Source organism: Zootermopsis nevadensis, unplaced genomic scaffold, assembly GCF_977971745.1.
Source record: "Zootermopsis nevadensis isolate Lab colony 2312 unplaced genomic scaffold, Znev_1.0 Znev_ptg000006l, whole genome shotgun sequence".
Classification (NCBI taxonomy): domain Eukaryota; kingdom Metazoa; phylum Arthropoda; class Insecta; order Blattodea; family Termopsidae; genus Zootermopsis; species Zootermopsis nevadensis.
Window position 1 is genome coordinate 12,011,387 of NW_028259138.1, and position 15,821 is coordinate 12,027,207.

Consider the following 15,821-nt stretch of genomic DNA (forward strand, 5'->3'; position numbering starts at 1 on the left):
AGTGAAAACTTTTAAATATCCAGGTCGGATTGAACGTTCAGCTATCAGTTCGTTTCTAATTTAGCGAAATTGAAATATGTGTAGCCTCTTCTCCTGTTCCTGTCAGAGTCTGTCGTCTTTACATTTTTAAGTGGCCCACTTCGGACTAGTTTATCCTCTGTTTGTGCCTCCCTTAAATTCCGTAGAACCGTCATCATCAATCACGATGACTTCTTTATTTCGTATTTGTTCCTTAAATATTTCCAGTACTGCAAATGGACGAAATATGAGGTAAAATGAAGAAATTTGTTGTTTATTAGCGGTTTGTTTAACGATGGTGTCAGTTATACATCGTAAAATTACAGAATGATCAATGTAGAACGTTATTATGTAACTTAAAAACAAAATAAAAAATGTACACTTAATTTTCATATGCGCGGACACTGACATGCCTAGTTCGAGTAGTTATATCAATATTAGGAGCAGAATGCTCGAAAAGTTTTATGACATCTTTAAACTACGGTAGTTTTTAAGAACATAATTAAAACTTTACGTAAAAACAAATTAAGATTTTAATTCAAGAATAATTAATTCCATTGAAACCGGCAGTGTTGATTCGTGGTAACTTTCTAACAAACAAAATTAAACGCAGGTTTGTACAGTCAATGGAAAAAAATATATTCCAATTATGAATATAATATTAAAAAGATACGTTATTCACGATTTTACATATCCCATTGGCCTTATTAGTTATTAGCAGTTACAAATCTATTGTTGTAATGATTTCCACAGTATTTAATATATCGCTGGACAAACAATGAAAAATTTCCTTGTATTTCGTCCAAAGAAATTTAAAATATGACCGTTAGAACGTGTACAGTTTGCCAAATTTTTATGACGTGAGTTATATCTGAGAAAAGAATGTTCTCTGTGAGCCTTGTTACACAGTACTGGTCCAAAATGAAATGTACCTTACAACTCTACATGATCTGTAAAGCCGTGTAAAGTTACAAGTAGATACCATTATTTCGGAACCCTGGAATCAACAATATGTTTCTGCGGAACTATGGCATCTTCCTACAAGACCACATGGTGTTACAACCCAGAAGTCCGACATTGACATCTTCACAACCGTGAGAACCTCGAGTCTTACTTTGGTAAAAATCCGTCATGCTCATTGCAAAGGTTTAGTAAGTAGCCTGGTGACCGGTCAAATGGAACTGTTGGGGCACATTTCTTAAGCGACCTGACTATTGAACTGTGATTGGAGTCTTCTATAACACCCGGACTCAGAGTTCTGGCTATAAAAGCTAACTTTTTTTATAAACACTTACAACAGACTAACGCAGTCCAAAAAGGAAAATTTTCCAGCTGGTTGGAATCGAATTATGGTCGTTCAGACCATGGTCTTGTCATTGTGATGTCTCAGATATCCCGAAAGTATCCAATTTCGTCGAAATCCGAGCAAACGGTCTTGAAATTCAGTATTCTAGTGCATAACAATGGAATCGAAGTGTTCATCAGAGAAATATCTGAACCCAAACGTGTGAAACCAACACAATAATGAGAATTATGCTGGATCACGGTTCGAACATAAATGTTCACTTTTCGTTCTTTGTTGTTACAAGCCCTGGATAGGTTAATCCTCCCATCCGCGGAAATTTAGGTTATGTCACATCCAGAATATTTAATTAAATACAAATATTTGCATCGTTAATCGGTAGAACGGTAGAAAAGACGGATAAAAATGCGTTTATTTTGTAACTGCAAGAACTTTGTGAAGGTTGATCTACAATAATGCATCTGCTGTTGAAAATCTGTCGCTGATTTTGATGTCCGAGACAGAAATGGATCTTACCAAAATCCTAACAAAGATGGCGGAAAAGTAAACGATATATATGAGAAAGAAGATTGGATTATGACAAAGATAAATATTATTAAAGTGAAGATGATGATAATGATCCATATTAATAACATGGCTGTAGTTTCGTGAAGGGATTTAATAAGATTAAGATGGTTAGGTTGGCATGACAAGAAAGCCTTCTGCCAGCTCAGTGTCCACTCGTGGAAGGATGATTTATTATTGCCTGGATACAGTTCTTTGTGGATCACGCTGTAGCCACAAGATAGTTATGGCATAATGGAGGGCAGTGGACTTCGATCTAGCTCCAACCTCCTCAAGGTCGCTTACAGCTGCTGCTGTGACACCTGGCTGGCCACGAACGCAACGCACCTAGCGCTGACTGCCTCACCGCGGCGAAAACCAAATCTTCCGTTCCTCTGTTACGTAGTACGAAATGTAATTGGAATATAAACTTCATCAGTTATACTTGCGCTAGTGGATTATCTCTGTAAATTAATTTGTATTGTTCGAACCAGCACTTTTTCAGATTCAGTCAAAAAATGTTAGAATTTATTTCTGTGTTTCCCTGCCTCTGTCTTCTGGGATACTGCAAGTTTCTTGTTGTCCGGAATTGACAGCCCCTCCTCCAAGTCGAAAAGTTAATCGCGATTGGTTATTCAGCAGGCTTTGTTGTCAGCAATTCTCCTTATCCCCAATGAGAGGTCGTGCCATGTCATGTTTGCTGGTACTGTGATCATTTCGTGTTAAAATTATTTCTTCAAAAAATAGTTGTAAATTGGTAGATATCTTTTAAATGAATAAAGGTTAGAATGTGGGAAATTTTTCCCTCAGAACCAACAGCTGAAGAATTAAGTTTACCTCGGATATATCTAAACCGAGATGAGATGATAATATTCAAATGGACCTCAAAGAAATGTGGTTGAATGGTGCAGACTGTAGTCTGCAGGGACCAGTTATTGTCGACATGACAATGGAACTTCGTGCCCTATAAAAAAAACAGAACATTTATTGACTAGCTGATGGTACTTTTATATTTTCTGGAATAAATCTGCTCGATGGATATTTAGGATAGGCCTGTATACCATACGAATACATTTTTATGAGGACCGAGGAGTTAAAATAGGCCAGCGATACTTTCTTCTAAACTCGAATGAATAAATACGATAATCGAGGCTGTAGTCAGTGGATGAGAGGTTCCGATTGTTAGCACAGTGGCGCTCGGTGCGTTTTATATGTTCTCGCGTTGGATCTCTAACTGCAGGGTCTTTACGTCTACCATTTCCCGTCTTGCCAAACTCACTCTCTCTCTCTCTCTATTTCTATAAAACCACAACACAAACCGGAGTTTTGTTTTAGGTTCTTTTTTTTGTATTTGTTTTCAAGCTTCTGATTTCGCTATTTCCTTTCTCACCTCTACACGTTGATTCCACCATCAAATCTATCAAATTACCAATAAACGCCAGTTTCGACATTGCATTGTTAAGGCTTATACGTAATGGAATACAGAACAAAAAATATACGATGTAAAATAACAAATGTTTGGTCGGACGTTGTGGCAAAGCACGAGAGGTAAGGAGGAAATTAAAAATAGAAGTGGTACATGTACAGGTTGCCCCAAAAACATGTAAACACATAAAATTAATAAACTAAAACTTTACATACGTCAGCATTTAATTAATTAATTAAATTTAAATATGAATCAAATTAACTTATGATCAAAATAGTTCGTGTACTATTGGTAGGTACTATCGAAAAAAATTATTTCTCGTGTGGAGGTACATTAATTTCGGAATTAGATAGAGGTCAGTGATTAACTTCGTGGTCTGGAAGCTACACACCCTAGAAATACAAAGGTTTTTAATCTAGGGAAGGCTGGGTGGGCCACAAAACCGGTCTGGACGTTTTTGGTAGGCAGTGACTTGAAAATGGCAACTTTCGGTCGAGCCTGATATTCGATTGGAGATTCAACTAGTGTACGAAGAGGTTCCGTGAGGAAATCCTGTTCAAAATTGATTTTATTTCGAGTGTCCGAGGCTTCCTTCCATTTTTCATTTCTCTGTGAGTAATGTCGATGATTTTTAATTGATTTTTTCATCCTGGTGATAGAGCAAGGTTTTGCCACGCAATATTGGCATGTCCGATAAAGATTTTAATAGATTTTCAGGCTATTAAACGAGGCTTCTTCAACTACATACGTTATATTACGTCGAATTTTATGGAGTGATGATTTTAGATGGTGAATACGAACGAATTTCGGGAAGTAGCGTTGTTGCCTATTTTAAAGTTTTATCCGTGTATTCATTGAAGTGACGTTTATGAAATTTAGAAATTATTTCCTTAAATTTTTGCAGGTGTGTTAACATTTGTTATATTTTGATGATAAGGATTAATGAATTGGCCCTTGTAATTGTGGTGATTAGTTGGATTTTTAAATTGGCTCATTCGGAGTCCTGAAAACAAAATTAAAATTTTTGGTTCTTAGACGTAAGCCATCATTTCGAAGTTGGAGGAGAGAAAGTTCATCTAACGACCGGGATTCTGGTTAATATAAAACAGATCACGCAATTGTGGTCCTTCTACATTGTCGGTCTCCTCTTTGTACGCGGGAGCAACATATTTATGCGTTGTCAGATGGCTGAGAGATTGGGACCGCACGTCCTCGAACTCAGCTCTCCAGGTGACCTCTCGCTGTAAACAAATAAGTGGATTCACTCCGCATTCATCTCCTCCTTTAAGGAAACTTAAATTAAAAATGCATTATATTACACGCAGCTATGTATGTGACAAGACTCAAGGGTGTCAGAATTAAGTTTTGAGGAAGATTTTTTTTTATTTAATATTAACGAAAATAAAATAACAGTAAAATTTTTTTTCATAATTTGTACGATCAACCTGATAATGTAGGATGGTTCAATAGAGAAAGGTACAATGGGCGAGACGTACAAAATTCATTGGAAAATAAGAAATGCGTTCAAAATTGTGATTGGAAGGAAGGAATGGAATAGGCTACTTTAAAGACCAAGACACAGATGGAAATATTAATATTTTTAACGGATCTCACAGAAGCAAGACGTGAAGTTGCGGACTGTAACTGACTCAAGATAGTTCTAATAACAGAAATTATATGACACCCCCCCCCTGAAACAATCCAGTCTGCACATCATTTTCGCGTCTGGGCGATAATGACGTAGGTATGAAGCAGTCAGAACGTAGACGAACTTATTTTTCACAATTAGTACGCCCAGAATAATGTGTCTCACGTGTATCTGGAATGTTGGACGTCAGGGAATTAATGACTTTGGCCACTTTTCCACCTCGTTTATTTGCATCTATCGTCATAATAATAATTGTCATCGGATCCAAATTATCTCACATACGCTGGCCTTGTAATCCTGGGGTCACGGGTTCGATTCCCGGCGGTGCCCGAATTTATAACTTGTGTTGGGCAAGGCCGTGGTCTAGACAACACGGAGTTTTCCTCCGTGGCATCCCAACAATTACTCCATTCACACACAGAAGAAGGCAATGGCAAACCACTTCTGGATCATCTGCCAAGAACGTATATGAACATGTCCCAGTCCGAGAAAAGGATGGAAGGATCCTGTTCATATGGACCTGTCGTCAGACAGAACACTATAAATAAAAAATAAATAAAAAAAATGCAGTAAGATAGAACAGTTTTGTTACAGATTCTGTTTTAAACATCAAGACTGCGAATTACCTCGTGTCACCTTATCACATGTCTATGTTCAATCAACGTAACATAAAGTCGAGAGTGAGCCCATTAGTTTTTATGTCGAAAACCGTACTTACATATTTTCTAAATTTCTTTCTGAGACGTGATGGAAGCTAGAGGTTTCACTTCTCTTTTTATCACAGAAAGTCTTCACATTTTACGTCACAAGACAGCTACTACTTCTGTACACGTAATGACAGAACTTATGTCTTGGTTCACATCATCTTGTGGAGAGAAGCTTCCTTGTTTTGAGATAACAAATATAACGTGACTGAAATGGTTTATGAATTAAAATCCCGTTAATGGATGTAAAAATCTTTAATTCTGAACCAGTCGACAGTATTTTAGTGTCGTAATATTTATTCTGGTTTGTACGGTAAAGTTCTCTAAAAATCCTGAAATTAAGACGAGGCATCTACACATGAATTTCACTCAAATATATCACAACATTTATTGAGATATTTCGGATGAAATAAATCCTCTCCATCGCAAGTTTGTGGACATGCAGTGGCCAATTTGGCTCTTTAATTTGTGCAAAATCTGCAGTTGTTTGCAATTAAAATATAGTTTGATTAGGTCACCACTGCCTGGTCCCAAATCCTTACATTCGTTTCATTGAATTTCTGCAAATACCTTAAGATATTACTAAAATGAATCTGGTGGATGTGGGTTGTGAAGTGGATTGCCAATCCTGGGATTAAATTTGCAGGGATTTCTGTTTCTACCAGCTGATACAGCGTTGTTGAGGCTACCTGTCAGCTGTTCTGAACACTCGCGGCTTACACTACGGAGAGATGAATTGGATGCCAGCATCATTGAAGTTATTATAACCGTGCATACGGTGTAGTGATGGCGCAGATATTATTTGAACTCACAAGAGTGCAAGTTCTGATGTGCATTTAGAAACTTCAGTAGATAGAAACATATCTTGGAATAATAGGCAGTACACATGACTTATTATTTTTTTTTGGGTCGGGTTGTCTGTAGCTTGTTTCATCGAAAGAGAATTTAAATTAAACATCAATTTAGCACAAAAAGAAATACACTTACGAAAAGATAAAACATTTCTTAGTTTAGTTTTATTTCTAACTACGTTATAACGTAATGTTCGTTTCTGAAATTTAAACTGAAATCTTTGGTCTAAAGAGTAAAAATTATTTCCGGTGATATCTTCCGGTTGTTGATGATCCAGGCAGAGACACTCATTGAAATATTGAAAACTAAACCCAGTCTTAAACGGCTGATATCCCTTGAAGTCTTTATTGCATTCAATTGCTGTAAACGCTTAATAGCTTATAGGGCTGTTGATGGTAGCCACGTAAACTGTTAGAAATGTGTTTCCAAGATATTTTTATATTTGCCCTCGGAAGAATTTTGATCTCGACAACTAAGACGGAATTGGAAACCAGAACCAAGAGTTCCAAAGAAAGTTACAGAAACTTGTAGTTAATATTCCCTTCTTTTAAGTGACGTGACTGAAACCATGGACCACTGTCCTTGAGAAAATAATAATCACACAACTGGTCAATAAAATTCTCGGAATTTTGATAAATTTAAATGTTTATTAACGTGTTTACAAGAGCACTCTACCAGACCCTGTCCTGAGCCAGATAAATCCAGTCCACATTCTTACGCTAATGTCTTTGACATATATTTTAATATTATCTTCCAATCTACGCTTCAGTTTTCCTATTAACTCTTTCTATAAAAAAAATGTATTTATTTTACGTCTAGCTCAATTTCCACCTGCCCTCCATATCCCGCCCTTGATTTAATTTCCGTAAAAATATTTTATGAAAATTATAAATGTATCAGAGCGAAAGCCAAGTCTGTTAACATTTAATGCTATGATATTTTTTATGGTTGTATTGAACAGTGTTAAGTTTGATGTTGTAGGAGTGGGGAAGAACACTGCGTGTCCAGACTTGTCGAATCAAGTGCAGTAGTTCTGGAAGAGATGTGTTCTTCTTCATTAAACCACTTGGCCTTGTAGCTGTTCTACACGTGACCTATCTAAAACCACCCCCTTCCCCCTCTTTTGCATCAGGTAAAAATGACAAGACTGGAAGCTAACAGTAACTATATTCCACTCGACCAAAAATGTTTCATGTGCGTTTATATCGATTTGTCAAATCAGATCGACTTTTGTTGTTGTTCAGATTTCTATGTTTCACTGACAAAGCTTGAAGCCACCGACAATATTAAAACACATATCCTTATTTCTGGTCTATTTCGTTAAATGTACACGAAATACACACTTCAAAAGAATAAACCATTTCAATGCTATCAATAAAAATCGAAAACTCACAACAAGACTCACATACGTGAAAGTTACTTCTGACAAGAATGCATTAAATGCAAGAAATATAATTAGGAACGTGTGTACACAACTGTGTAATTAGTAAATTATTTCCTTATGGGAGCTCAAAATTATCTTTATTCTAACCTATATTTGTCTTGGTCAAAATATGTCACAGGATAACTGTCTCATTCTATAGTAATACTCACAGAAGTGCTAGTGGAATGTCTTTCCACATGAAGTCTTTGAATCCGTCAAGTACTGATACAGTTAGTGTGTGACAGTTACGAAGGAAGGCAAGTGATCGTGGGAACTTATGAAATCTGCATCAGTTTATCCAAGTAAGACTGAGATTATATTAATTAATACGTAGTTAGTTAAGTACTGAAAATATAAGTTCTGTTGACCAAAGCATATATCTGGAAACGTCTGATTTCTATTAGTATAAACGCACAAGTGTTTCTTAATCCGCCATTTTTAGCTTCACAAAGTGAGTAACCTAATCGCATTGGGGCATTGGAAAATGGCAGTCTCAGCTCACGTAGCTTTTATTTCAGAGAGTAGACAGGAATTACTATTGAAATACAGAAAGAATTTCACATGTAGTTAGTGTACTACGTTGTGATTGTAAACATCTCATGTGAAAACTTGGTAACGTTCTGAAAATTAAGAAAAATGAACTTCATCGGTTTGTCTTGTGGGAAATGACGCCATGTGAACTTATATGTAAATACCAATGTTTCGTAGGAACATACTGCCTCTATCTTCAGGGCCGACCAGCATCGATATCTTCACAACCATGAGAATATTAAATCTCGTTTTCAGTTAATAACTTTGTTGCAGACACTTTAAAATTATAATAATAAGGCATTCTGTGAAAGATTAATTGATCAGATAGATTATTTGGTGTTTTGATTTTGATGAGTTTTTTTATGTAAGACTTGAGGTTCTCACAGCGGTGAGTATGAAGATTTCTGTCTTCTGGGTTATTGCGCTGTGTAGTCTGGTCGATGTTTACCAACGTTTCAGAGGTCATACTGCCTCCATCATCAGGGCGATGAGTATGAAGATTTCTGTCTTCTGGGTTGTTGCGCTGTGTAGTCTGGTCGATGTTTACCAACGTTTCAGAGGTCATACTGCCTCCGTCATCAGGGCGATGATTAATCGCCCTGATGACGGAGGCAGTATGACCTCTGAAACGTTGGTTAACATCGACCAGACTACACAGCGCAATAACCCAGAAGACAGAAATCTTCGAGTTTTTTTAAGTCTTGGTTAATGACGGACAAGTATTCAAATAATATATCTCGCTCGGTTTTAAGTTTTATATCAACGGATGCCTGAAACCAAAGAAGACTTCAGATTTTGTGGCAACTCCGATTGGCCGATGTGGTAAACACAGATCAGAGACCCAGATTTTTGAGTAGTAATGAAATTATTATTTATTGTTCTCTTGCGTAAAGCATTCGTGAGTCATGTGGTACGTTAAGGAGAATAAAAAATATAAAAATATGCTTGAAAAACAACGAGAAAAGAGACTATTTGTATACCTTGACGGAAATGGGAGAATAATATTAAAACGAGTCGTAGGAAGGAAAGGTTATGATGATGATAGATTGGTCTAGCACTGTAGACGGTAAAATGACGGGGGTTTTTGTTAAAATAACGAACTATCAGGTTACAGAAAGAGCGAATTTCTTTTGGCTGGCCTAATAAGTGCTCATGGAGGTCGTGTGCCACGTACTTGATTTGTTGATTTCTGCTTTAACGTACGTCTCACAACAGTGTGTAAAGTTCTGCGTGTGATATATACGTAAGTGCTTGTCGTTTCTTCTGTGCAAAGCGTCTAGCCATTTATTTCTACCTTATTTCCTTGTGTTTATTTATTTTTTACGGGAGAGAGGTTAAATTAAGTTTCAACTGACTCTCCGTAGACTTGGTCATAAAATAACGAACAGATCCAGTTGGATTTATGTACAGATTTTCTACCACAGCGCGCGTGTTACTTGGCGTCTGTATTTCTCATTTAGAACAAGTTGGCAACTGATTTGTGATTGGTCGTTGGGTTTATACTTAACTGCGCGGGCTATTTGAAACGGTTATTTCGTAAAAATCGTCTAATTAGAACGCAATTTGAAGCTGTAAATGCAAATATTTCCTAATAGTGCCACTTTTTCTCTTGAGATTTATAATGATCTACCGCCATGATCCCTTTATGAAAAATCTTCATCACGTTTAAAATAGTAATAGAGAATCTATTAGACACTCTGTATTTAACAGCTTGCCACCAGTTAAAGTTTTTATTTGTTTGAGAAATCGTGAGGTAATGTAGGGTGTGTGAGTGACTGAGAGAGAGAGAGAGAGTGAGAGAGATAGATTAGAAATAAATAAGGCTATCACGGCCGTGAATTTGTCGATGTTGGTCTTTTGCATTATGAAGATGCAGACAGTATGTTCCTCCGAAACATCGACAATGAAGACAGATGTAGGGCAGCTTTGAGTCAGATAGGTTAAAGGAGCAGTTATGCTTTGATTGTTTATGGGGTATTCGGTTCGTATCTAGGCCAGAGTCCTGAATAACATGACGTATGTTCTTGGGTTCCAAAGTCATTCGTTTCAGATCCCCAGTGATTCACGATTTATAAAAAAAGGTAAACTCGGCAGTTGATATGGTATAAATAACCAAAAAATTAATAAGCAATATCAGTACAGTCGAAGTTAAATATTTATAAAAATGTGCAGTGGTTTTGAATTGATTCCGAAGAGATTTTAAGGTAGAATTCTTTTGTGTGTGATGGAGAACTTTTAAGCGTGTGATATTATTAAAATTGGGATGTTTGATGCCGTTTACTTTCGTTGGTCTGTACCCCAGCACATCAACAGTTGATTACTCCATGCAAATTGAATATTCTTTCTCTGACACGACTTGCGGTCTTATGCTACCGTAGAACCGCCCAGTTATAACAACACATGTTACTTTCAGACAAGAGCTTTCGTGTTGTTAGCATTGCACGGATTTTTAATTAAGATACGACTTTAATGTCATGCGTTCTTTGCTTTCACCGGTTGAAGTGAACGGATATTTGGGAAGTCGTGAGCGAGTGTCAGTCTAGAAACTGTTACACCGCTTGATGCGAGTTTGGATTGAAAGTTCTGAGAAAATGTTCCGTCCCTCCTAACTCCTTATTAGTGATGGCAGAGTGATTTAATCTCGCAGTTCCTTACTAACCCCCGAATTTAAAGAAATCACTTGTTCTCAGTTGTACGTCTGTCCAGTTCTTTCGACCGCGGTATTTAACCTTGAGATGAATATTCTCTGGACCAATTCTGCAAGCTAGTGATCTCTTATTAGAGCTGACACCTATCGCTTTTTCTCCGCATTATATCTTGCATAAGATCTTCGTGTTGCCAACCGCTGCCTTCTTCAGGAAAGAACCCCCCCCCCCCCCCCGCGGTTGGTGTGGAATTTGCGTGCGTATGTACGGAAGAGTGTTCTAGTCTGTTTCAGAGGTCGCGTTTCTGCACTCCATCGTCATGGCCCTGATGATGGAGGCAGCAACCTCTGAAACGTCGGTAAATTTCTACCAGACTGCCATCTTCTTACTCACTGCCGTGAGAATCTCAAATCCAACCCTAAAATTGGTCACGACTCGTGCATTGCTAGTCGTTATCTTCTTCTTCTTCTTTTTATTTAGTGTTCTGTCTGACGACAGGTCCATATGAACAGGATCCTTCCATCCTTTTCTCGGACTGGGACCTGTTCATATACGTTCTTGGCAGATGATCCAGAAGTGGTTTGCCATTGCCTTCTTCTGTGTGTGAATGGAGTAATTGTTGGGATGCCACGGAGGAAAACTCCGTGTTGCCTAGACCACGGCCTTGCCCAACACAAGTTATAAATTCGGGCACCGCCGGGAATCGAACCCGAGACCCCAGGATTACAAGGCCAGCGTTCTAGACCACCGTGGCGGAGTAGTAGATAATAAATGAATTTTGTTAGATATTTTAGGAGGTGAAGTAGTCTGAACTAAAAAGTATGTTCCCGAGAACCCGAGGTTATTTAACTTCTCGGGAAATTTTCTTAATTGTGGAAACATAAAGTTTGTTAACGGCTGAAAGAAAGAAATCAATCCAGTTAGGACCTTGAGCTAGCTTACGTAAGTACACGAGCTTTAAAACTGAATTTGTATGTAAAAGAATTTCTCAAATCAATTAATACGAATGAATCGGCGAAAATAAATTTACCTGCTTGTAAAGAGCCCCAGTTGTGTTATTGGACGGCTGATTCTCTGAATCCCGTTCAGAACAGTGTTTGAAAGCTAAACTACAGTGCACGCACGCACGCACTTACGTGCTAGCGTCGCCAATAATTGCAGCCATTAGTGTGAAGTGATATTACAGAATAAACCATATCCCATTTCTATTCGATTGCAGTTATTTTGGTTTGGGGCACTATTTACCTTAAATCTCAGTTAGGTTGTTTTCTTTTTACACCAAATTTGATTCAACACCTTCCACTCTCTTTTTGTGGTCGGACCTGCAATTTGCTTACAATTTGTTTCGCTATTGGAGCTGATAAAGCCGAATGAATGTTAAGATTATAAATATTCTGTTGAGAACAAAAGTGCAATAAGCAGTTCTACGTAATTTCTTAGTCCTGCTTCAAGATAATGATTCAATTTTTTTTAAATTATTAAGTTACAATTATTATTTGTTAATACTGTAATTATTTTTATCATTATTTTGATTTAATTGGTTTCATCTATCGTAGTCAATAAATTTGATAAATTAATTGCCTTCAGTAATAATATTCATAATCATGATAATCTATGGACGTTTCTAGTGTCTGTAGCGTCATTATTTTACAATAATTCCGGGATGTTCACATTTAAGTACTAATCAGACTCTCACGTATCGTAATTTTATAACCAAACTTAAAAATAAATACAGTATTCATTGAACACACGTCGAAAAATAAGAAATTTACAGAAAATCTGTGTTCAAGACCTCAGATGTTAATCCGCTTATAAGGTGCATAGTGGCGGAGGACTGCGTTGAAAAGAATTTTTGGAGAAATAGTGTGTGTAAATGTAGACTGGACTGAACTGGATGTGGTTACGATGTAGCGATTGGCTTCAATGTAAACAATGACGAGTGTTCAGGTTACCCGGGAGTACTACATTTCTTGACTTTTCAAGGAAGACTCTGTGTCATGTAGTTACGTGGCCGTTGAATTTCATGACATTTCCACCGAGTCCCATCCGAAAATATCTTCTGTGATATTTAGTGTTTGAATCTTTTTGTTCCTGAAAGTCATTGTTAATATAATTGTTTTCTCCATTGTCTTATATTGTTGCCTCCGATTACAATGTGGTCTAGCGGTTAGAACGCTGGCCTTGTAATCCTGGGGTCTCGGGTTCGATTTCCGGCGGTGCCCGAATTTATAACTTGTGTTGGGCAAGGCCGTGGTCTAGGCAACACGGAGTTTTTCTCCGTGGCATCCCAACAATTACTCCATTCACACACAGAAGAAGGCAATGGCAAACCACTTCTGGATCATCTGCCAAGAACGTATATGAACAGGTCCCAGTCCCAGAAGAGAAAGGGATGGAAGGATCCTGTTCATATGGACCTGTCCTCAGACAGAACACTAAATAATAATAAGATGAGGTGGTCTAGCGGTTAGAACGCTGGGCTTGTAATCCTGGGGTCTCGGGTTCGATTCCCGGCGGTGCCCGAATTTATAACTTGTGTTGGGCAAGGCCGTGGTCTAGGCAACACGGAGTTTTCCTCCGTGGCATCCCAACATTTACTCCATTCACACACAGAAGAAGGCAATGGCAAACCACTTCTGGATCATCTGCCAAGAACGTATATGAACAGGTCCCAGTCCGAGAAAAGGATGGAAGGATTCCGTTCATATGGACCTGTCGTCAGACAGAACAATAAATAAATAGTTCCGTTTAAAGACATCAGACATGTACTCAGAATTTAATTTTGTAATTTTGTATTGTCTTTTGTAACGTCGAAAAGAATATGAGCTGATAAGAAGATTGTTTGGAACTGATCGTAAGGAAATAGAATGTAAATATATTAACTAGACTGAAGATTGCCAAACGGAATATAAAAATTAATGGAGAATATAACTTAATGCTACAGCCGTGTGTTTTTCTCTGTTCCATCCTCAAAATAACTCGAGCGATTTAAATTAAATTTAGTACCGCGTGTTTAGAATAAATTGTCGATCGAATTTAGCGTAGGTTTTTATCGGCTCAGTATAATTCTTGCTTCGCATGGAGTTTCATTAAAATATCTCGATGTTTTGGCACCGGTTCTTCTTGAAATATAATCTGTACAAATTTAAGATGCACAAATTTTATCCGGAATATTTTCTCTTTTACGTGCTGAATGTTCAACGAATTACAAGGAACGCAAATCTTGACTCTACAGTGTAACTATAGTACGATTAGATTTGTAGTTAGATTTTTATCTGCAATAAATAAACGGAAATGCCAGTGGCGTACGCGGAGTCTGTGTGCTGTGAAGTCAATTTCCAGTCTTGTTTCTTTGTGGTTTGCTAGTGGACCTCAGCAGCAAGACATTTCGACGTATGTGGGTGTGGACCTCATCCATATACTACATGGGGTGAGTCGTTAGTTTCGCGCTTCGACTGATTTATCCCCGAGAAAACAGTAGTATGTCTTATAAAAGTACATTTTTTATTTCTTAAATATGCATTAGAATTTTGCAGAAATTCTGTAATAGGCAATTTCTCATCTTATTATTATTTAGTGTTCTGTCTGACGACAGGTCCATATGAACAGGATCCTTCCATCCTTTTCTCGGACTGGGACCTGTTCATATACGTTCTTGGCAGATGATCCAGAAGTGGTTTGCCATTGCCTTCTTCTGTGTGTGAATGGAGTAATTGTTGGGATGCCACGGAGGAAAACTCCGTGTTGCCTAGACCACGGCCTTGCCCAACACAAGTTATAAATTCGGGCACCGCCGGGAATCGAACCCGAGACCCCAGGATTACAAGGCCAGCGTTCTAACCGCTAGACCACCTCATCTTATTATTATTTAGTGTTCTGTCTGACGACAGGTCCATATGAACAGGATCCTTCCATCCTTTTCTCGGACTGGGACCTGTTCATATACGTTCTTGGCAGATGATCCAGAAGTGGTTTGCCATTGCCTTCTTCTGTGTGTGAATGGAGTAATTGTTGGGATGCCACGGAGGAAAACTCCGTGTTGCCTAGACCACGGCCTTGCCCAACACAAGTTATAAATTCGGGCACCGCCGGGAATCAAACCCGAGACCCCCAGGATTACAAGGCCAGCGTTCTAACCGCTAGACCACCGTGGCGGTAATTTCTCATATTAAAATTTAATTTACGAAATTCTGGAGATGTCCGGTCCCAGTGTCACCTTAATGTTGGCTATCCTGACTAATGTTTGACATGCCTCTGTACTCAATTCTATCAACATGACAAAACGATAATTTTTCAGTATTATACAATTGATTTCCTTCTACATTTCCCCTCCAATGTATCGTTTATAACCACGTGATTCGATCTTATATTGTCAGCGAATTTGAGAAATCGTTGGTAAATAAAGCAAGAACCAAAATATATTTCAGATGTTTCTTCATGGCAAATTGCTGCCTGTTTCAGTGTTGTGTCGTAGGTCGCTTTTGCTGTAACAACTCTTCATTTGTACTGCGGGAGCATGACTGGATGCTAGTGCAAGGTGGAGTGATCTTACGTAGTTGCATTTCATCCTGGACTTCACTATAGTTTGTGGAATCCACAGATGGTCCTATTTATTAAATACGTGCTTTAAACAGTGTGTACATTACCGGAATTTCCTCCTGACCTCCTCGGATCAAGACAACACCCTGTCCGACTTCTAGCCATTTCGCAAATAATCTTCTTACATCT

At 38.0% G+C, this 15,821-nt stretch overlaps 1 protein-coding gene across 4 annotated transcripts in view; it reads left to right on the top strand.

Moving 5' to 3' along the window:
* Positions 1-15,821, top strand: part of LOC110840051 (paired box protein shaven) — a 555,926-nt gene that overhangs the window by 85,654 nt on the left and 454,451 nt on the right. The window contains exon 1 of one of the 4 annotated variants that reach the window (XM_087343732.1): positions 8,161-8,219. The exons of the other annotated variants lie outside the window; for them this stretch is intronic. The gene's annotated coding sequence lies outside the window, so the exon portion shown is untranslated. Of the gene's footprint in view, positions 1-8,160; positions 8,220-15,821 lie in introns of those variants that run through there. 4 annotated transcript variants of the gene reach the window in all.